The sequence below is a fragment of the Pinus tabuliformis genome, chromosome 7, assembly GCF_031772625.1.
Source record: "Pinus tabuliformis cultivar Carrire ecotype Pingquan chromosome 7, CPIR1, whole genome shotgun sequence".
Taxonomy (NCBI): Eukaryota; Viridiplantae; Streptophyta; class Pinopsida; order Pinales; family Pinaceae; genus Pinus; species Pinus tabuliformis.
The window spans coordinates 1,415,979,578-1,416,002,427 of NC_142293.1; positions in this window are offsets into that span (position 1 = coordinate 1,415,979,578).

Below are 22,850 nucleotides of genomic sequence, written 5' to 3' on the forward strand. Positions count from 1 at the left end.
TCAGCTGTTAAAAATAAAAATAAGGTTCATGAAACATAAGGCGAAGCTCCCTTTCTTATTAAATCATCAAGGCAAATACATGTATGATTACATATCTAGCCTAGATTCGGGCGATAACAAAAGACAGGCCAGTTACCACCTTCCTGGTTCTACCTCTGTTCTATACAACTATATCAACCATTAAGTATTTTGTCCTATTTACATTTCTCCTTATATAGATCCTTGGATGAAGGCCAAAAGGATCATTTAACTCGTTACATAGCCAATTGCAGAATAAGATTTCGTTACAAATAATTACATAAACGATTGCAAAATAATATTTAGTTACAACAAATTACATAACCGATTGCAAAATAACCTTTCGGCCTTCAAAATTAAGAATTTTAACAGAACAGGTTGTGGCTATCTCCAATTGTTCGTTCCTCCTAAGTCTGATCTCAGCTACTCTAGATTGCCTTGCTGTCATAACTAGGACTCAACTGCCTTTAGATATGTTTTTTTGTCATGGCTAAGGTGGTGCAAAATTAGGTGACAATCAAAGAGATCCGGATTCACTGCCAAGATTCACGGTGCTGACACTGGTGCGAGATCTGATCTGCACTAAATCAGTAGTCAAGGTTGGCGTTTAACTATTAAATAACATAGGAGGTATCGATAAGTTACAAAAGTAACTATAATCAAGAAATCATGTAATAAATAATTAATAAATGCTAAGTTAAGTTAGAAAATGTAAAATATGAAATTAATGCAAAATGTGTCATCGTTCTTGCACTAGTGCAAGATGAGGGTGCATAAGATAGTTAAAATAGGGGTAAATGGTTATGACTTGTGGGGGGGGGGGGGGGGGGGGGGGGAATGGTCAAAAAGGATGCAAATTAGGGGATTAATAGTACAGATCTATGACACAATCATAGTTAAACAACAAAAAGAAAGAGTAATAACTCCAATCATCCAATGGAAACAACATATGTAAAGAATAATTTTATTATAACACCTGTGAAGGGAACAAATAGATGTTACTAGTCCCCCTATATGGGATGTGTTCTTAGCTATCCTCAAATGTCTTCATGTTGTGTAGAGTCCCAACAAAAATATGATGTGCCAAAATGAAAATGATCAAAGTTACAATAGTGAATGCAACCATGAAAATAATCAAAAGTGAATAATGAATGGAAAACCCTTCTATTTATAACAAAATATTGAGTTATCCTCGAATAATGTTCAATAATAAAATATTATTGAACCCATTCTTGGAATGACCACTTGGAATATTTTATTATATTTGTTTAGGAGGGAAAAAAGTATTTAAACTTTTATTTAGAAATAATAAATAAATAAATGATTTATTTATCATCTCAAGGAATTAGTTAAGGAATAATAAACAAATAAGGATTTATTTAATTATTCCTAAGGGATTTAGTCAAATTTGACAAAGAATAATAATTAATCAGTGATTAATTATTTATTCTTGGAGAAAATAAGATAACTAATGATTTATCTGTTTATTTTTCGTGATTGGGTCAAATATGACAAGGAATAATAATTAAACAATGGTTTAACTAACTATTCCTAGAAGAAAATCAAATAAATAGTGATTTATTGAATTATTCTTCATGGGTTTAACTATAAATTACTTAACAAAGGTGGCCTATTAAGTAATTTCTCACACTGAAAGCAATTTTACTATGGTAAAATTGGCTTTGCATGGTGTACCTTGATCCATCTAGTAAGTTAGGCTAGATGATCAATTTTTTGGTGATAACATTAAACATAATTTGTCTTTTCTCACAAATCATCATCCTTTTCTATCATTTTTGTCATCAACAAGCTTCGGTAACATGATTAGATAAAGTATTAACCAATCAAGAATCAATATTTAAAAGCAATCTTTTAACATCCATTCATGTGCATAAATGAGATGTAAATATAATATCACAACATGCTTCTTCTAACAACATTGTGCATGTATAAAAAAATAATTATCAAGCATGTCAAAATAATAACAATGTTAATATGATCATTCTCGCACTAGCACATGTTCATATCCAAAGGAAACCACTGTAACCATTCGTTTTATTTAAAAGATACTAGGAACTTATCTTCATTTTTCGTGCATGTAATTACATAAAAACTTATTCAAAGAAATGTAGTCCCTTAGCTTCTTATTTTTTCATGTAAGTAAGTCATATTTCTGATACAATAGATATTATTATAATACATAAAAATACATGCCCCCTTCTAAGGGAAAGCTAACATGATAGACATCATTATTGTGCATGCAAATGCAAGTCCCTTTTCAAAATGTATATTTCCCAAGATAGAGTGATTTACAAAATCTATTGTATGCACAAAGACATGCATTTCTCTAGAAAGAAACTAATCTATTAGTCATTATTTCTTGCATGCGGATATATCTATTTTATAAAGGAAATCTAGTGCATTTATTGCAAGTAATTACTTCTTTTACTTTCTAGGATCTAACATAATACTTATTATTTTCTACTCACAAATCCATGTTTCTCTTTAAAATACCTAACAAAATAGTTCTATTTTCATGCATGTAGTCAACTATTGCTTCTATGCTTTTGCATGTGTTCTTTTTACATAGTCATTTTTTAGGAACCCAACATAATTTCTGTATCTTTTTATGTACAAAGTTCTTAGGCATTTGTTTCCAAGAAGCTATCATAACAAAGTTCTCATGCATTTGCTTTCAAGAAAGTATCATAATCAATATTTCTTTTGGGCATAAGAACTAAAATATTAATAATGTTAACCTTTTTTTATGCATTAAACCATGCAATTAAATTAGCTATCCAATATACAACACACGACACACAATTCATATATCTTTTTACCCACCAAAACATGTAAATTTTGCAAACTATTGGAAAGGAATTAACACAATTGACTTATCTTTCTCGCACAAGAAAAACATATTTTTTACAAGAAGATTCCTATGACTTATATTATCTTTGTGCATTTGATCTATTCGTACCTTATTATATTTCCTCATAACTAAGTATTCTTTTTTTTTCAAAATAACTCAAACATATTCTTTTCAAAAAAGATTCGTATGACTTATATTATCTCTGTGCATTTGATCTATTCATAGCTTATTATATTTTCTCATAACTAAGTAATTTTTTTTTAAGAACTCTCTTATATTTTCTCATAACTAAGTATTTTTTTTAAGAACTCTCTTACGCATGAGAATCCATGGGAATCTTTTCCATGGATTTATTAAATAACTAATCTTTTCCAAAGCTATGGAAATATTGTACCATGACTAAGCACAAAACCATTGTGTTCTTTTCAAGAACACCACAAGATTTATTTATTCTAATTAACCAAAAGGTCATAGTTACTTATCTTTTTTTCAACAAAGACTTATGTCTTATAAACACATAAGGTAGTTATTAAAACTACACATTTCAAAAGAAAATCCCACTTTCCAAGAAAAATAATCTAATTAACTCTTCTCTTTTAATTTTCACCACCCATGAATATATTTCACAAATTACCCTCTTTAATCTATATTCACTTCCAAAAAAATAACTTGGATTTGTTATCATTTCATACACTAGTACGAAATCCCTTTTTAAGAAAAGAGCATGCATCCTATCTTTTCTTACATAAAATGCATATGCAATGTTATATAATGAAAAGCAAGGTCACTTATATTTTAATACTGCAAATAATAACAATCTTTATCTACATGTAGAAATATATTTCCTTTACTAAGAAAAATATATAATAACAATCTTTATCTACATGTAGTAATATATTTTTTTTACTAATATATATATATATATATATATAGATAAAATAACAATCTCTATCTACATGTAGTAACATATTAAATTACCCATATTAATATTATTTAAGTAAAACCCCTCCTCTTCTCTTGCATTTCTACTCATCCATTGAAACAAAAACTAGAAATTGGAAGGGATGAAATAACCATTATTTGCTTTACAATAGTTTAAACCATTGAAAGATGAAAGAATAAAAAATTACCTATTCATCATAAGTTGTCATACCTAGGCACCTCCAATTATAACACACCATTGAATCCAAGGGTGTCAAGGAATATCACCATTGTGATCACCCACAACACATCCTCATTTTCTCTCTCGTGTTTCTTGTCAGTCCCACGCCTAGAAATAACCCTTTTCATATTCATATTTTTTTTGTGGCAGCATAGTTGGTATGTTATCCAAAAACCCTCCTGGCAAAACCCATAATCTCCTCTATGTCCAGATCTCCAATTCCATTATCAAATTTTGGATGGAGTACAAACCTCTTCTCCACTGAATGAGAGTGATAAGTCTAATTCCAAATGCCCAACCCCATTTTTCTCCCATCGTTTATCATCTTCTTTTTCTCCCATCAGAGAGTTCTAACGTGAATAAATAATATTAAGGGCGGTTATGAAGAAATGAAACCTAACTAAAATGATCAAAAATACACTTTATTAATAATATTCTATGTATATCGATATTATAAATAAGAATATTTTATTTTACTTAAGTTTTTACATGAGTATATACATTAGGGATATTACAAGAAATATTCTCGTTTTTTTATAAAGCCCTTAATAATACATATAGTTACATAGTATCTTTTTTAATTTTTAATGTATTTTAATAATTTTATGTTTATTTTTTTAAGTGAATAATATATATGCTTAATATAACTTATAGATGAAATAATCCTTTTCACAGAAATTCACCGAAATATGGAAATACAATTTCAAGATTTTTTGTTATTCAAATTACTTTTTTGAATGCATAAATGGATTCAGCACCCTGATAAACCCATAGGGCACTCAAATTATGTAGATTAAATCATTTAAACTCATTTTTTTTAAAATATTTTGATTAAAATTAAAAAGTTATATATATGTATGAGTGAATGAGTTATTTTGTTTATAAGTTAAACTAGGCCTATATATGTGTATGAATTAATGATTTTATCGTGAGTATGAAATTTTTATAAATTTATTAAATAAATTTTAATATAAAGTTAATGGTTATGAACATGAACCATTATTTTAATTTATATATTTAAATACATCTTAATTTATACTTATTATTTAAATCTTAGATTGGAGGCTTTTGTGATTCACTATTTAAGAAAAATTACATCACATTGACAACTTAGGACCCACGCGTTAACCTCTACTAAAATATATATTTTATATATATTTCATATCTTTATAGAAATATTCTTATTATATTTTCTACAAGCATCATATTCAATTTCACGTAGTCTAACGAGGCAGAGGAGTTGCCCGGAAAGTTATGGAAATTTTGGTCATATTTAGAGAAAATCCGGCAAGAATTTTTGTAAATCCAAGTTATAGTTGTTAAACTTCAAAATTTTAGGTGTCCTAGACATTTTCGATGGTGCTGAATCCATTTCCACCATCAAAAACACGATTCAAACACTGTCTCTACAAAAAAATTTGAAATTTGTTTGCCCAGATTCCGGCCACTTTTAGCCATTCGGGTAATTCCTCTGCCTCGTTAGATGACTCCATTCAATTTACATTATACTCTTATTATACCAAATAGAGTTACACCATGGATTGAATTTTATTATTTTTATTAATATTTAAAATTATTTATTGGCAATATGATTGGTTCAAGTTCTATTATGATTTTTATTGCAACATTTACATAATACAATGCCATGTGAATAAAATTTTCGATGCGGTGACAATATTTATGCCATGCATGATTTCTAGATACTTTTATATTTTCATTGTTAACCTTCAAAGAAAACCACCAAAAATTAAAATCTTTGAAAAGAAATCTCATACTCATGTAAATAACATATTTACCATCAATTACTACTCAACTTCATTCAAGTAAGTATTTGCATTAAAAAAAGTCATCATAATTTATGCAAGTATTTACATTAAAAAAATGATAAGAAAAAGATTATTTATGTTTTCTTCAAGTAAAAATGTGACTGTGGAGAGATTTTATATAAGAGTAAAAATTACAAAATGAAATCATTAACCATTAACTAATTAAAATGTAACTTAATTACTTTATTATATCTAAATTACTTATATAATAGATATTATTAATTAGCCACTTCAAAATGAATAAATATTGTTAAATTAAGGTTAACAATTTTATTAGGAAAATTAAATAACTTTATTCATAAATAAATAAAATAAAATGAAAATTTATTCAAACCATAAATTTTTGTTTGATATATATATTAAAAATAGTTAGACACTTAATTAACAAAAATTATTAATTAACACGTTTAAAATTTTATTAGTCAAAAAATAACTTTATTAATAAATAAACACAATCAATAAAATCATCAACAATTAAATAAAAAATTATTAAACTATAAATTTCTATTTAATATATATTAAGGATAGTTAGATACATAAAATATTTGATTTTAACGAATTATGCAAATGATAATAAAAATAATAATATAATTTTACTTAATATCAATAATAAATCAGTAGAAGATTATTAATAATAAATTAAAATGGTTAATAAGAAAATCTATTTTTAATATTTATATTATTTTTAAGGAATCTATTCATCATATCTTTTGCAGAAGGACAACTACCCTTCAAATGATATCTATCTATACTTTACACCGGAAATTTAAAACTTTCTAGAGAACTTTCTCAGTAAAAACATTATCACTACAATAAGTCATTATTATTGTGAATGAGTAGGATTGGATTGTTCATCGCCATAATGAAGAATTACAATTAACAAAATACTTCAATTTACCACTCATAAAAACCTAAAATGACTGATTTTATACCTTAACACTGTTAGGACTCAGAATTGACCTATTTTGACCTTATATTTTTGCCTTAATATTATCCTTTTCAGTCATAAGTTGTAAGCTTTGATTACATAATGACTTAATCACCCCAAGGTACGAAGTGACTTTCCGCATATCTATATGTTTAATTGTTCATTGCATATTCGTGAGTATCTTTATATTTATCTTGGAAAAGCTGATTAAATTGTCAAGTAATTGTCTTAAGCCTGCAGGAATTATAATTTATAGTTGCTGTGACACCAGAAACAGCAACTACGCAGTTGCTGCAACACCAGAAACAGCAACTACGCAGTTGCTGCAACACCAGAAGCAGCAACTACGCAGTTGCTACAGTCAGCAACAGCAACCATCTAAAGCAGTTTATTTTGTAACAGCTGGAAATAACAACCGGCTACTATCTGAAGAATGCTGACGCGGCACGATCTGCAGCTATCTAAAGCGGGTAGAACACAGTTACCATTGCTTAAATCAGGAACAGCATGGGGAAATGGCGAAGGAATGTGAAGATCCCAAGAAGATGGTCGAAGACAGTTACCAGCTGTGTGACAGCCAGAACTTAAGAAATAATATGTTGTTATACTGTTGTAACAGCGGTCTGTAACTCTCATTTTTGATCAAATGGGTTAACTGAATGAACTGTAATAATCTATTGTAATAGATGTCTCCTCTATAAAGAGGAGACATCTACATTAGAAGGGGGTGAATGTGTAATCTGTAAGTGAGATTTTGAGAGACATCAGCAAGTCTGAACTTTATTGTACTTGAATCTTTTGGTAGATGAATAGAAGATTATTCTGAGCACTTAATCTAGCCTTTGTGTTCTGGGGAATCTTGTGAGAAGGACTGGGCCCGCCTTCCTCACAAGATTCACCCATTTACTTTTCTGTTAAAGTGTGTAAGTGTGTGATAGTTTCTTTCCGCTGGTACTCTGTTTGGATTCTGTAGCATTACCTCTGGTATTTCCGCTTTGCTAGTACTTTGTTTCATTCATTGCTTGAAGTTGTGCAAGGATATTTCACCGGTGAATTAGAGTGCAGTGTGTGTTAGCAATCTGGTTACAGAGGCAGGTGCTAAACGTCCTCACCTGGAGGATAGGGTCCTGATCCTCTACCAACAGAGCATCCATCATTTCGCTTTTCAGATTTGTAATCTTAATTAATTACTTTCATTTTATCAGTACAGTGATAACTTAACGTAAGGATTACGTATACTATAGCTTTTTAATGCTTTTAGGAGTAAGTACATACAGTACGCGGTAGCCTTTGCAATAAAAAGACTTTCCCAGGTTGACAATTAATGTGGTACTTGAATGTCTAATCAATAAACAATTCAACTAGCCAACATTTTGGCGCCGTTTTCGGGGAAGGCAACTAGAGATTTCTAAAGGCATTAGTGATTTCTTTTTGAGAATAACAGATGCATGAGAGGACGCAAGAAACTTAATTTCACAGGCGGCAAAGGAGGAAGAAAGACTTATATCGACGAAATCATCTCAAAGGCCGAAACATCACAGAGGACGAGTTCCCAGAGACCTCAAATCCAATACTCCTCACAAACAGACCGACAGACGGAGGAAGTAATAGGATCTGAAAGGAAGCTGGAAGTACCAGAACACACTGAGGAACCGGTAGAAGAACCTGAAGAAACAGAAGACATAGAAGATAAAGCAAGTGATTCAGGAAAAAGACCAATGGAGGATAACAGAACAGAAGGAAGAGGGGAAAATTCGCTCTCTACCCTGGAATTCCCTATCGGGGAGCTCCCGAGAGGAACAACCCCCATGAAAAATATTCCACTCTCAGCTTTACCCAACTTTCATGGGTGATCCTCTGAAGACCCGGATGAATTCCTCTTTGAATTCGACATACTATGTAGAAGTTATGATTATATAAGTCCTAATCAGAAGCTAAAACTGTTTCCAGCAAGACTAAAAGGGAATGCGTTGAGGTGGTTTATGAGCTTAGGAGCTCAGGCAATCACCACCTGGGACCAGATGAAAGAGGGATTTCTGGCCAAGTATCAAGACTACTGCCGGACAAGGGAAAGGAAGGAAGAATTGTTCAAAATGGTTAAGAAAGAGGACGAGAATCTGGAAGATTTTGTGGAAAGATTACAGTATAATCTGCAGCGGTCTGATCATCCTAATATGAGTAAAGATATTTTGAAAACCATATTGCTAAAAGGGGTAAGAGATGACTGTCTGGACATGTTGAACATGCTTGGAAAAGGGGACATTTCCAAAGAACCCTTTGATGAAATTATTAATCTTTGCATGATATGTTCAAGGGGAGCAACATGCAGATCAAAAAGCAGAGATAATGTGTATTCAAGAGTTCAGAAGTCAGCCAGTGGAGGAGCAACAAGAGCTGAAATAGGTAACTTATTGGAAGAATTTAAAACTGAGATGCTAAGTTCTTTTGCTTCACAAATTGATGCTCTGCAGGTTAAGAAGAAATAGGCAGAAGCAGAAGCTGCTCTAGCCATTTTCTATTCCAAATGCAGAGAAAAACACCCACTCAGAGAATGCCCACTGGATAAGATACCTATCTGCATAATATGCGAGAAGGACCATGAAACATAGCAATGCCCCTCTCCGCCTGGAATCAAAGCAGCACTGCAGTCAACCGAAGAAGAGGCTGAAGCAGTGTACCTGATGACATAGAGGAGGCAATGGCCACAAAGACAAGGTATGAGCTCTAACACAGCATTCAATCGTTGGAATAATAACTCTCCTTTTCAAACAAACTACCCACCCATGAACCAAATGCAGTACCCACCCTTTAATACAATGAATTTTCCACTTATGCAGCAACCAAATCTTCCTTTTCCTTATCCTACTATATGGAATCCTTGGGCTCCCCAGCAACCATATTTTAATCAATGGAATCCAAACTGGGCAGCCCAACAGCTACCATTTCCTCAACAACAACAGTCTCTCTCCTTACCATCCAATACTCCTCCGAATAACCAGGCAATGAGACCACAGCTGCCTGTGCAACCTAACCCAAATCCAAATAATAATAAAGCCCTACAAGTTATTGACATTCAAAATCAGCCTGTCTCTCCCCTGCAATGTAATGATATTCATCTTCGCTCAGGGAGAATTGTTGAACCCATTATAGATGATATTACTGACTCTGACAAAGAAGAAGCTAGAAAAGAGAAACCAGCTAACAATAATGCTGAAATAGCAGAATCAGCACCTAATAATAATGATCAAACAATAGATCCGCCATTCCCTTAACGGCTGGCTCTCACTAAAACACCTGAACAACCTAACTTTAACCTTTTAGGAGAGCTACAGAACTTGTATGTTAAAATCCCATTATTGCAAGCATTAAGGGATGTTCCTATTTATGCTAGAACTATTAGAGACATTTCTATAAAAAAGCCTGGAAGGAAGGCTAAGGATCCCCTCACAGTTCATGTGATGGGGGAATCAACTGCTTTAATAACCGAAAAAGATTATCCTGTGAAGTATGGTGACCCTGGTCACCCTACAGTAACAGTCCAGGTTGGAAAAACCTTTATCTCTAAAGTCCTAGTAGATTTAGGAGCTGCAATAAATATTATGACACTCGAAACATCATAATTGCTCCAGTTAAAAAACTTTATCAGGGAAACTCCAACTATCTTAGAGTTGGCTGACCGTTCTACGATTAAACCTAAGGGGGTCATTTAAGATCTTATAACCTCTATAGAATCCTGGAATTACCCGGTTGACTTTGTGGTGTTACAAACTAAAACAAAGTTGGGGGGTCATCCGTTGATTCTAGGGAGACCTTGGTTGGCTACAGCAGATGCATTCATCAGCTGTAGATCTGGATCAATGACCATCTCTAATGGACAGGAAACTAAACGACTTACCCTCTGTCCTCATGCTACACCCATGATTAATAATGACAATTCTGTATGGGTAGACTATGAGGATGAGGAGACCCAACCTATATTAACTATTGGACAAGCTTTGACTTTTAAGGACTCCACCGAAGATGAATTAATCAGCAGCTTTATTTCTGAACCCTCTTCGGTCAGCCCTGAAACATATAATCACTTCACTACAATCTTAGAATCTGAATCCCAGCAGAACATGAAAGATGAAAACTTATTTCAGACAGCAGTAGGCAGCCCTTCCAAAAGTACAACAATTGAAATTGAACCTGGCAAAACATTAAATATAAATCCTGATTTGACTGATAATGGAAAATAGAAATTAATAAAGTTACTCCAAGAAAATAAAGAGGCATTTGCATGGGACTACACAGACATGAAAGGGATCTCCCCTGAACTATGCATTCACCGTATTTATATTAAGGAGGGATCCCGGCCAGTCTGCCAACCCCAGCGAAGAATGAACCCGAACCTTAGAGAAATTTTCAAGGAGGAACTTCAAAAACTCTTGAATTCAGGATTTATATACCCCATATCTGATAGTGAGTGGGTCTCCCCACTTGTAATTGTACCCAAGAAAAATGGGAAATGGAGAGTATGTGTGGATTACAGAGCATTGAATAAAGCCACCCAAAAAGACCATTTCCCTTTACCATTTATTGATCAGGTATTGGATAATTTAGCAGGTAAGAAATTCTTTTCATTTTTGGATGGGTTTAGTGGATATAATCAGATTAAGATTGCACCCCAGGACCAGGACAAAACCACATTTACTAGCCCATGGGGGACCTTTGCTTATAGAGTACTTCCATTTGGGTTGTGTAACGCTCCAACAACATTTCAAAGAGCGGTAATAGGGATCTTTTCTGATATGTTAAATGATTCATTGGAAATATTTATGGATGACTTTACTCCCTATGGAGTGACCTTTGAGGATGCACTGCAAAATCTTGAAAACGTACTTAAGTGGTGTATAGAAGCACACCTTGCTTTAAGCACTGAAAAGTGCCATATGATGATGAATCAAGGTATTGTATTGGGTCACTTTGTTTCATTTTTAGGAATTCAAGTCGATCCAGCTAAAATACAGGTAATTTAGAACCTCCCTATCCCCAAAACACAAACTGATGTAAGAAGCTTTCTAGGACATGCCGGATATTATAGAAGATTCATTAAGGATTTTTCCAAAATAGATTCTCCTCTATTTTCGTTGTTAATGAAAAATGATGAATTTAAGTGGACTGATGATTGTGAAAATGCATTCAATAAACTTAAACATAAGTTGTTCGCAGCTCCCATTTTGAGAGGACCTGATTGGGCATTACCCTTTCATATCTCCTCTGATGCCTCAGACACGGCAATTGGAGCTGTCCTGGGTCAGGAAGAAAACAGTCTCCCCTATGCCAACTATTTTATCAGCAAGAACATGACACCAGCTGAGCTAAATTACACAGTTACTGAGAAGGAATTTCTAGCAGTTATTTATGCTATCAACAAATTTAGACACTACATTACTGGCTACACTACCTTTGTGCATACTGGTCACTCGGCCATTAAGTATTTAATGAATAAATCAGTTACAAATGCCCGAGTCACTAGATGGTTATTACTGTTGCAGGAATTTGACATCACAATTGTAGATAGGCCAGGTAAAGAAAATGTAGTTGCTGATTTCCTTTCTTGTTTAAAAACTGATGAAAATGCTCCAATAGATGATTCTTTTCCTGATGAGTATTTATTTGTAGTATCTGCTCACTCACTTTGGTATGCAGACATTGCCAATTATCTAGTTGCAGAAAAATTACCATCACACCTATCACACAGGGAAAGAAGAAAGATCATCCAGCAAAGTGCTAGGTACAGCTGGATAAGCGGGTGTCTGTTCCACACAGGAATAGATCAAGAAATCAGGAGATGCATTGGGGAAGACGAGATTTACGATATACTGAAAGCTTGTCACGATGGCCCTTGTGGAGGACATTTTGCAGACAAAAGAATGGAACACAAGGTACTTAGAATGGGTTATTATTGGCCATCACTTTTTAAATATGCTAGAAAATATGTGAAGGCTTGTGACAGCTGTCAAAGAATGGGCCAGCCTAACCATAGGGATGAAATGCCACTTAATCCCCAGGTAACTCTTGAACCTTTTGAGAAATGGGCATTAGATTTCATAGGTCCCATTAATCCTCCATCTAATCAAAGAGTCTATATTTTAGTATGCACGGATTACATGACTAAATGGGTGGAGGCCAAAGCACTCATTAAAGCTAATGAAGAAGCGGTACTAACATTCTTATTTGAAGAAATCTTTGTTAGATTTGGACTACCCAGAGAATTAGTCACTGATGGAGGACCTCCTTTCAATTCTCATGGCTTCAAAGATACGGTCCAAAAATATCATATCAAGCATAAAATGACCACACCATACCACCCCCAAGAAAATGGGCAGGTGGAAAGTACCAACAAGGTCATAGAAGCCATCTTAACAAAAACGATAAAGGAGAATAGAAGGGACTGGTTTCAGAGGTTGCCCGAGGCTCTATGGGCCTATAGAACCACTTGGAGGAATACAACAGGCTTTTCACCCTATGAATTAGTCTTTGGAAAGAATGCTATTTTTCCTGTAGAGTTTGAGATTAAAACCTTAAGAACTTCTTTAGTTGTTAACCTTGATTTAACTGATGCACAGACAGCCAGGTTGCAGCAACTTCAAGAATTGGATGAGAAAAGACTAGATGCCATCCATCAAACAACTATGACACAACAACAAAGGAGCAGATGGCATGACAGAACCATCAAGCAAAAGCAGTTCCAGAAAGGTAACTGGGCTTTACTTTATGATTCCCGTTTCGAGAATTTTCAAGGGAAGCTAAGAACAAGGTGGTTAGGGCCGTATGAAGTGGATGTTGTTTTTCCAAATGGAACAGTCAGACTTTTAACAATTGATGGAAGCAGAACACCACTGTTAGTGAATGGCTACCAACTTCGGTTATATCAACGGCCGGTTTCCAAAGAGGATTTTAAACCAATTTCATGGCAATAAAACATTATTCTTTTCTAGGGGAACCTGCTGTCCCTCAAAGCACTTGAGTTTCTATTATTTATGTAGTTTTTTTAGGTTAGATAATTTTTTTTTTCTTAAGAAACTAATAAATATTGGCAAGGATTGCGATATTACATTTCAGTATTTTGCAGATTTTGGCCTGGGAAGTAGCTGAGAACAAAAGTTTCAAAGGAATTATTTTGCGGACTCGGAACTCCTATTGCTGCAACACCATTTCCCTGTTGCTGCAACACCATTTCCCTGTTGCTGCAACACCACTCTCGTTGCTGCAACACCATTCCCTGTTACTGCAATACCATTTTCCGTTGCTGCAACACCATTCCCCGTTATTGCAACACCACTCCCGTTGCTGCAACACCATTCTATGTTGCTGCAACACCATTCCTATTGCTCCAGCACAATTCCCGTTTTTACAAACGTCTCACATCATTCCCTGTTGCCACATCAGCAATTTTCTGTGGCCGCAACACCAATCCCAGTGCTATAACATCACTTCCTGATCACGGAATATCTTTCCCAGCATATTCCTCCATGTACGAAAACGCCAGTCTTACCACTTCAGCCCCAAAGAACAAATTTTGATAAAATATAACACTTTTTGTGATGATTACAGCACCTTACTATCACTTCCCGTCATTATCATTACAAATCACCGGTATTCCCATGCTTGTAGATCCGCGGTAATCATTATGATCCAGCACAAGACAAGACAAGACTTTTTGACGCAGCAATAAAAAAGGTAAAATACGAAGGTACGCATGATTATGTATGGACATTAAATAATAGATAATGTAGAGAAGTTGATAGGACTATCAAATCATTATACTTCCAATCATATCATTGACACGTAGGGGGGGGGATTACCAAAGCAACTCTCATAATGACATACCACGCCAACTACCGCCACCCTTAACTCTCCCGGTAATATGTAAAAGTCACCCTATCACAGCATGTTACCATTTGCGACGTTCTACTCTGAACTGAAATTGGAAGCTCGGCTCTGAACTCTGAAAGTTACTGAAACAATAGCTATGGGAGGAACCCTCATTACACATGAGCCTGGCTCGACAGCAGTCCTTGAACTCTTTTCGGAGATTTATCAAATTTTCTTGCAAGCGGGATGGATAGAGTACTTCAGGAGACTTCCGGACTTCGACGAGTAGCAAGTCCTTGAATTCGCATGCAATTTAACAGAAGGATTCTCTGTCGTCCAGGGAATTCAAGTTCCAGTCACGGAGGAAATTATAGCCGAAGTTACCGGGCTACCAGCTAATGGCACACGGTGGTTCAATAGAAAGCACCTGATTCTTAATGCGCGGCAAGATTTTCTCCGACCAGGCGAGAAGGTAGAGCCCAAAGGCAGAGGCATAGCACTTCGGTCATTACCTCAACCGTGGCCGAAAGTCGCTGAATTTGTCAAGCAATATCTGACGTGCAAGGGCCGCTACCAGGTAATTTACCAGCATGATTTTGTACTGTTAAATCATTTGAGAAATGGTCAGTTAATAAACATGCCATATTATCTATTGGGTTGTCTCGAAAATATGTCACGTTATGCTGTGAAAGCGAAGCATCCACTAGTTTCCTTAAAAGACCACCGCTTAGCCCAATTGCTGATTAATAGAGCCCTCGCTCTAAATAACCCTCCACCCCCCATTAATCCCCATCAGGAGGCAAAAATTCCACAGCCAGAACATGAAATTCCTCACCAAGAAGAGGAAATTCTTCACCAAGCTAAGGACATACCTCATCAAGATGAAGAACTTCCTCAGCAAACGGAGGATATGCCTGAACAAATCCCTCTGGAAAACCCTCAGCAAGCAGAGCACATTCCTGAACAAATCCAGCAAACACCCTCGCAAGTTGCTGAGAATGCCACAAGAACAATCCCATCTCCCAAAGGAACCAATCCTTCCATTCCCATACTTGGTATTTCTACTGATGACTCCGATGAAAATATCCCCATTACCCTGCTTAAACGAAAAAGGCAACAGGAAAAGGAAACCCCATCGAAAAGAAGGAGAACCAGGGTTTCAGCTAAGGCACCTGCTACTTCGGCTACTGTCCCCATCCTAAAGAAAGCTAGCCTAAAGAGAAAAATGCCTGAATTCCCTGCTTCTCTACCAAAGAGAAGAACTCAGTCATCGGTAGCAGCTAAATCTCCTAATTCCCCCAGTTCACCACCCATCACTATAAGGACCCGTACTCCCACCAGTCCTCAAAACTCCTCTCCCTCACCCTCGGAAGCAGAGATGCAGAGCGTTCATAGCTTCGTGACATCATACTTTAAGGAAGATGACACACAAGAACCAGCTGCCGACACCCAAGATAATAATGACCAAGTGGCTGCAACACAAGAAACAGCCATTACCCCAGGTGACACACAAGAACCACTTGTGGGGAATACTGATCAGAATGATGAAACACAACCTCTGCCTCCATTGGAATCTACTGCTCCGCAGGACCAGCCTACCATACCCGCCCTACAGGAAGAAATTGAATTCCTAAAATCTCAGATTCAGGACTATCAAGAGGAAATAATAAGGGTTAAGGAAGCATATCAGAATGAATTCAGCCTGCATGTTTTAGCACGAGTAGCGTCTGCAACAGAGAAAAGTAAGGATAATGAATATGTGTGTACCAATTGTGGTGAAATATATACTCAGGCAGGATATAAGGTAGTGGTAGAGCCAATGAAGGAAGCATCTGATGTTGTTGATGAAACGAAAGAGCCTGCTATTACACAGACGGAAATGCCGCAATCCTCTGCTGAAATAAAGGAACCTGTTGTCACACAAGAACTAATAGGTACTCCAGAAGAAGTGCAGACAGAAGAACCTGTTGTCACACAAGAACCAACAGGCTCTTCAGAGAAGATGCAGGACCAAACTGAAGGACTTACTGACACACAAGAACCAGTAAGTTCCCCAGAAACTGCACAAGACCAAGCTGAAGGGCTTACTGACACACAAGAACCAGTAAGTTCCCCAGAAACTGCACAGGTCCGAACAGAAGAACCTACTGCTACACAAGAACCAGTAAGTTCTCCAGAGATTGCGCAAGAATAAGCAGAAGGGCTTGCTGACACACAAGAACCAGCAAGTTCCCTAGAAACTATGCAGGAAGAAACAAGGAACGAGAAAGAGGAGAGTACAGATTCACCCCGGCCTACCCAAATTACTATGGAAGAAGTAGTTGCACAAGAATCAGGAAATGCAGAAGAAAACACAGACTCATCGCGGCCTACTCAAAGTGTCATGGAACGAGAGGAAGAAATAGAAGAAAATCAGGCAAAAGGTATAGACTCACCCCGGCCTACCCAAACTGTTATGGAGGAGAAAGAAATAATTTCAGGAGGAAATGAAGAAAAATTGGACTCACCCAGCTCTATTCAAATTGCCAAGGAAGTAGAAAAAGAAGAAGAAAATCAGGAAGCAGAAAAAGAAGAAGAAAATCAGGAAGGAGAAAAAGAAGAAGAAAATCAGGAAAAAGAAGAAGAAGAAGAAAGTCAGGAAAAAGAAGAAGAAGAAGGAAATAAGGAAAAAGGCACAGACTCACCCCAGCCCACCCAAATCACCATGGAACAAAATGAATCAGTACAACAGGAAGAAGAGACACTAGCCAGAAATGAAGAAAAAGATGTTGGATCATCCCAAACTATTCCTACAGAGCAGGTTACCCTTGTGGATGCCTTTACACAGACACAGCTTCCCTCTGTTACCGATGTATGCACAAAAATAGATAGTTTTGAAGCATTAAAGGGACAGTGGTGGAGGGAATATGAGCAGTCGCAAGGCAAGGCATTCCAACAGCAAAAAGGGATGTGGTTTAGTCATGCATACAAGAACTGGGAAGCACTTGAGCAGTGCAGAGCCCAGTATAAAGAAATCAAGGAACTTAAAGCCAGATTGACCCAGATGTTTGAATTGTTTCAAAGACTACTTGCTACAAGGAAACCGTCTTTTAATTATGCAACATTTCTGAGGGAAAGGCTCACATTTTTGCAGATAAAGGCTGTCAAAGAAGGTAGACCTCATCAGGTAGTTACGTTAGAGCAGTTTATGCAAACCTTTGCAGAGGCACCTAAAAATGATCAACATTTGTTATGCAAGCTCTATCTCCATAATGAAGCCATGTCCGAAGAAAGAAATATGAATATGATACCTGTAGTCGGCGACATACAGCTGAGAGCCTTCATCTCCTTTTTAGCTAATCAACTTACATGGCAGAACGCCTTTGCTTCAGCTCAGCATAATGAACAGAATTGTCTTTTGTGGATTAGAGCTAAACCGCAGAACGCAGCCACCTTTATTGCACAACACCTGAGAATGGTAAGTGATCCTAAAATGAAGGACCATGTTAAGCAACTGCAAGCAATGGTCCTGAAAGACTGTCAGCATTATGTAAAGACAAAGGCATCCTTGGCTGTCAAGGCAAACAAACTGTTTTGGGAAAACTGCCCCAGGGAGAGGCATGAATATCACCCTTATAATCCACCTAATTTGCAGGTGGCACTCTCAAGGGTACCTCATTATGTTAATTGCATGCAACACTGTGCTGAAAATTGGATGGGTTACAGATTTAGATTTCCACTTTTATGGCTGTCTGGTGAACAATATAAAGGACAGTTTGGATTGTCTAGCAGGGAAGAAGCAGCAGCATGGAGGCAAATACAGACTGCCTGTGGATTCAGGAAGAAGTTTGATGCCACTTCCTATAACTATTGTCTCAGTAATCTACATTATTCATCCCAGTACTCCGACTCAGACTCAGAGTAGTAATTGCATGGGGACATGCAATCTCTTCAGTTGGGGGGGATGTTAGGACTCAGAATTGACCTATTTTGACCTTATATTCTTGCCTTAATATTATCCTTTTCAGTCATAAGTTGTAAGCTTTGATTACATAATGACTTAATCACCCCAAGGTACGAAGTGACTTTCCGCATATCTATATGTTTAATTGTTCATTGCATATTCGTGAGTATCTTTATATTTATCTTGGAAAAGCTGATTAAATTGTCAAGTAATTGTCTTAAGCCTGCAGGAATTATAATTTATAGTTGCTGTGACACCAGAAACAGCAACTACGCAGTTGCTGCAACACTAGAAACAGCAACTGTGCAGTTGTTGCAACACCAGAAGCAACAACTACGCAGTTGCTACAGTCAGCAACAACAACCATCTAAAGCAGGCTATTTTGTAACAGGTGGAAATAACAACCAGCTACTATCTGAAGAACGCTGACGCGGCACGATCTGCAGCTATCTGAAGCGGGTAGAACACAGTTACCATTGCTTAAATCAGGAACAGCATGGGGAAACGACGAAGGAATGTGAAGATCCCAAGAAGATTGTCGAAGACAGTTACCAGCTGTGTAATAGCCAGAACATAAGAAAGAATATGTTGTTATATTGTTGTAACAGCGGTCTGTAACTCTTATTTTTGATCAAATGGGTTAACTGAATGAACTGTAATAATCTATTGTAATAGATGTCTCCTCTATAAAGAGGAGACATCTACATTAGAAGGGGGTGAATGTGTAATCTGTAAGTGAGATTTTGAGAGACATCATCAAGTCTGAACTTTATTGTACTTGAATCTTTTGGTAGATGAATAGAAGATTATTCTGAGCACTTAATCTAGCCTTTGTGTTCTGGGTTATCTTGTGAGAAGGACTGGGCCCGCCTTCCTCACAAGATTCACCCATTTACTTTTCTGTTAATGTGTGTAAGTGTGTGATAGTTTCTTTCCGCTGGTACTCTGTTTGGATTCTATAGCATTACCTCTGGTATTTCCGCTTTGCTAGTACTCTGTTTCATTCATTGCTTGAAGTTGTGCAAGGATATTTAACCGGTGAATTAGAGTGCAGTGTGTGTTAGCAATATGGTTACAGAGGCAGGTGTTGAACGTCCTCACCTGGAGGATAGGGTCATGATCCTCTACCAACAGAGCATCCATCATTTCGCTTTTCAGATTTGTAATCTTAATTAATTACTTTCATTTTATCAGTACAATGATAACTTAACGTAAGGATTACGTATACTACAACTTTTTAATGCTTTTAGGGGTAAGTACATACAGTACGCGGTAGCCTTTGCAATAAAAAGACTTTCCCAGGTTGACAATTAATGTGGTACTTGAATGTCTAATCAATAAACAATTCAACTAGCCAACAAACACTAGCTTGAATTCAATATTTTTACTTTAATTTAGTTATATTTAAACTAGCTACTTTTTGTACTATGAAACAATCCCCCCATTTATAACAAACAATAGCTAGGATTAGAGTTGTAAATGGGGACCCTTTTAAAGTCTTAGGCATATGATAATAAAACCCTAACTCTAAGAAAATTCCTAGCAAAACCTTGCACAACTAACTAAGCATGAAATCCTTATCACAAATCGCAGATCACACTTTTCCACATGACCATCTTAAAAAACCTTTACAAAAGTGCGATATGTGATTAGGTCTCGTACTGAGATAACATCAACTTGTTATTTCACAATCACATTTCGTACTTTGCATAGTTCAAAAGACACCTAACCATGTCATTAGAAAAACCACAAATAAGTTGCGAAATGCGATATTACAATCTCGTAATTGAATTTCGCTTAACACATTTGGTAACGTTATATTGTATCACTTTTAAGACCACCATGTGCAATTAAGACCGGTAAAACATGTGGAATATTACGTTTTAAATGCTAAAACAAACAAGTTGACAAGTTATTAAATATTTAGTGGCCCGAGGAAGGATAATCATTTTACTGGTTATGGGTAGTTATAATCGAGTATCACATTAAAACCTTTCTCATGATCCAAATTAATTTTATAGATATTTTCAATCTTAATTACAAGATATCATTTGTGCTGATATATCTTGTCTATCTTAGGAAAGCGACAAAAGACATGACCCTGTGATGCAAAAATAGAGCAAACAGACCATTGTTGAAGCTGAGTTTACAGAGATGGCTCCTATATTTGCTGATATAGTTTGTGATGCTGCCGAAGGCGCAATAGCTCCGGAAGTAATTTACAATAGGCTCAAGGACGAGTGTCCTAAAATCACTATTACAAAAGAACCAACTGACTCAAAAATGCCTTCAGAACTTAAATGTAGAGATGCTTCTTGCTCATTCCTTCATAGGATAGGAGCAAGGGCTAAAATCCTACCCTATAAAAATATGATCAGGTGGGTGATTGGAAACCTTATCATTGAAGATAAGCAGTTCAAGAATTGAAATATGGAGCTCATAGGGTCATTGAGAGTAGAGGATCTGAAGAAGATGTACAACACACCTGATCCCCAGGATATCTATGACAATACATTTGTGGCTAGCTTCACAAAGAAGAATCCAAATCCCTTCAAGCTAATTCAGGGTTAGAGGGTGTTTGACAATAAATTCAAGTATGACAAATTGGTTATGTATGCTATAGACTCTTTGGCAAACCCCTACAACTATGTAATAGCCATTTTATGTAGATTGTATGGGCTACCCAATAATACTAAGTTTTCAATTGAATGGATTCCTCTTATTGATGCCTGTGTTAATTCCTATATCATGAATTGGCATTCCATACTGTTTGACAACCTAGAGACCACCATTACTGAATATCGAGAGAAGAAAGCCTCCTTTTCAGATAACCTCCCTCCCTTCTATTTTAGTGCCTATATTATGGATGCTATATGCTTTTGCACAACATTTCCAACCATCAGTTGGAAATGGAATTTACAAGATCCTTACCCAATCCATCTCAGCCATAAACAAATATGGGAGTCACATTACATACCTCACTTCTATATGATATTCCATGATGTTGTGTTGCCCCTACATCAAATGATTTCCAATAAGAAAGGCCCTAGGTTTTCCCAAGAATCTCCAGCAGACCTGCTTACTGTTGGCAAGTATTTTATTGAAGAGTGGTTCACCTATATTAGGGTTTCTGGTAGCACAGTTGATTGACACGTCCTTACTTTATATGTTTTTGATAAGTTATTAGCAAGAGAGATTGCCTACCAGACTGTGGGAATGGGCCTAGCTAAAGTTCTCAAAGACCGCAAGAAGTCATAATGGCCCATTTTCCTTGTCAAATGTAGTTCTTTTTCTTTAGCCAATTTTGTTCATGCTAATAAGGAATCAACACATATGGAAGTCCTCAGGCTTCATACATTGCCTAAGAGGCAATTTGATCCAAACAAAGTGGCATATAGTGTCACCACTAGAGTTAAATTCAAGCCATACAATCATGATGATAATCATTTTGAGGATTTGTTATAGTCATCCGTATCCTTCGAACAAGTGCTCGAACGGGAAAAAGTGAATCTAAAACCTGAATATTTTCAAAGATTTCAGGAATTCAGAGATGAGAGGCTCCAAGTGATCGCAACGCATCTATTAAAACCCAAGGATATGACTACTCCAAATGTCACTATTGATAGTGGAGATCCTAGCTCTCAAATAGACTCTCAGGTAAACCCTTAGAAAACACTAGTCACAGGGAAGCCACAAGATACTGACAACACAGCTGATTCCAGTGGGAAGTCAGCTGAGAAGCAAGTGATGAGCACCCCAGCTATAGAAATTGGTTCAAAAACCAAAGGCGATAGTTTGGAGAAGGAGTGGGATCAGAAACTGCAAGGAACTCCCAAAGCCTCAAATGCCTAAGAAACAGAGGAATTTAAAACTCCTCCTCATGTTCATAAAGATACAGAGCCCACGTCTCTCGATGGATAATCTACACCTATGGAGGAATAAGAAACAACCTCCCAATATAGTGAAATTATCCCTTCTCTGCCCCCATCGGATATTGTTCTAAGAGTGACTAAAATACATCCACTTGATGTGTTCTATATCCCTCTCCACAACGATGTAGTTAGAAGGAAGAGGAAAAGGAGAAGGGTAGATGCACTTGAATTCCCACCTGGAAACAAGCACATGGATGTTGTCTGGAAGGACATTCCTTTCAATTCGGCCGAGAACTTGACTAGACTATCACAGTTCATGGGAGCATACGCATCAGTCACTATGGACAAGGCTACTAAGGTCTATACTCT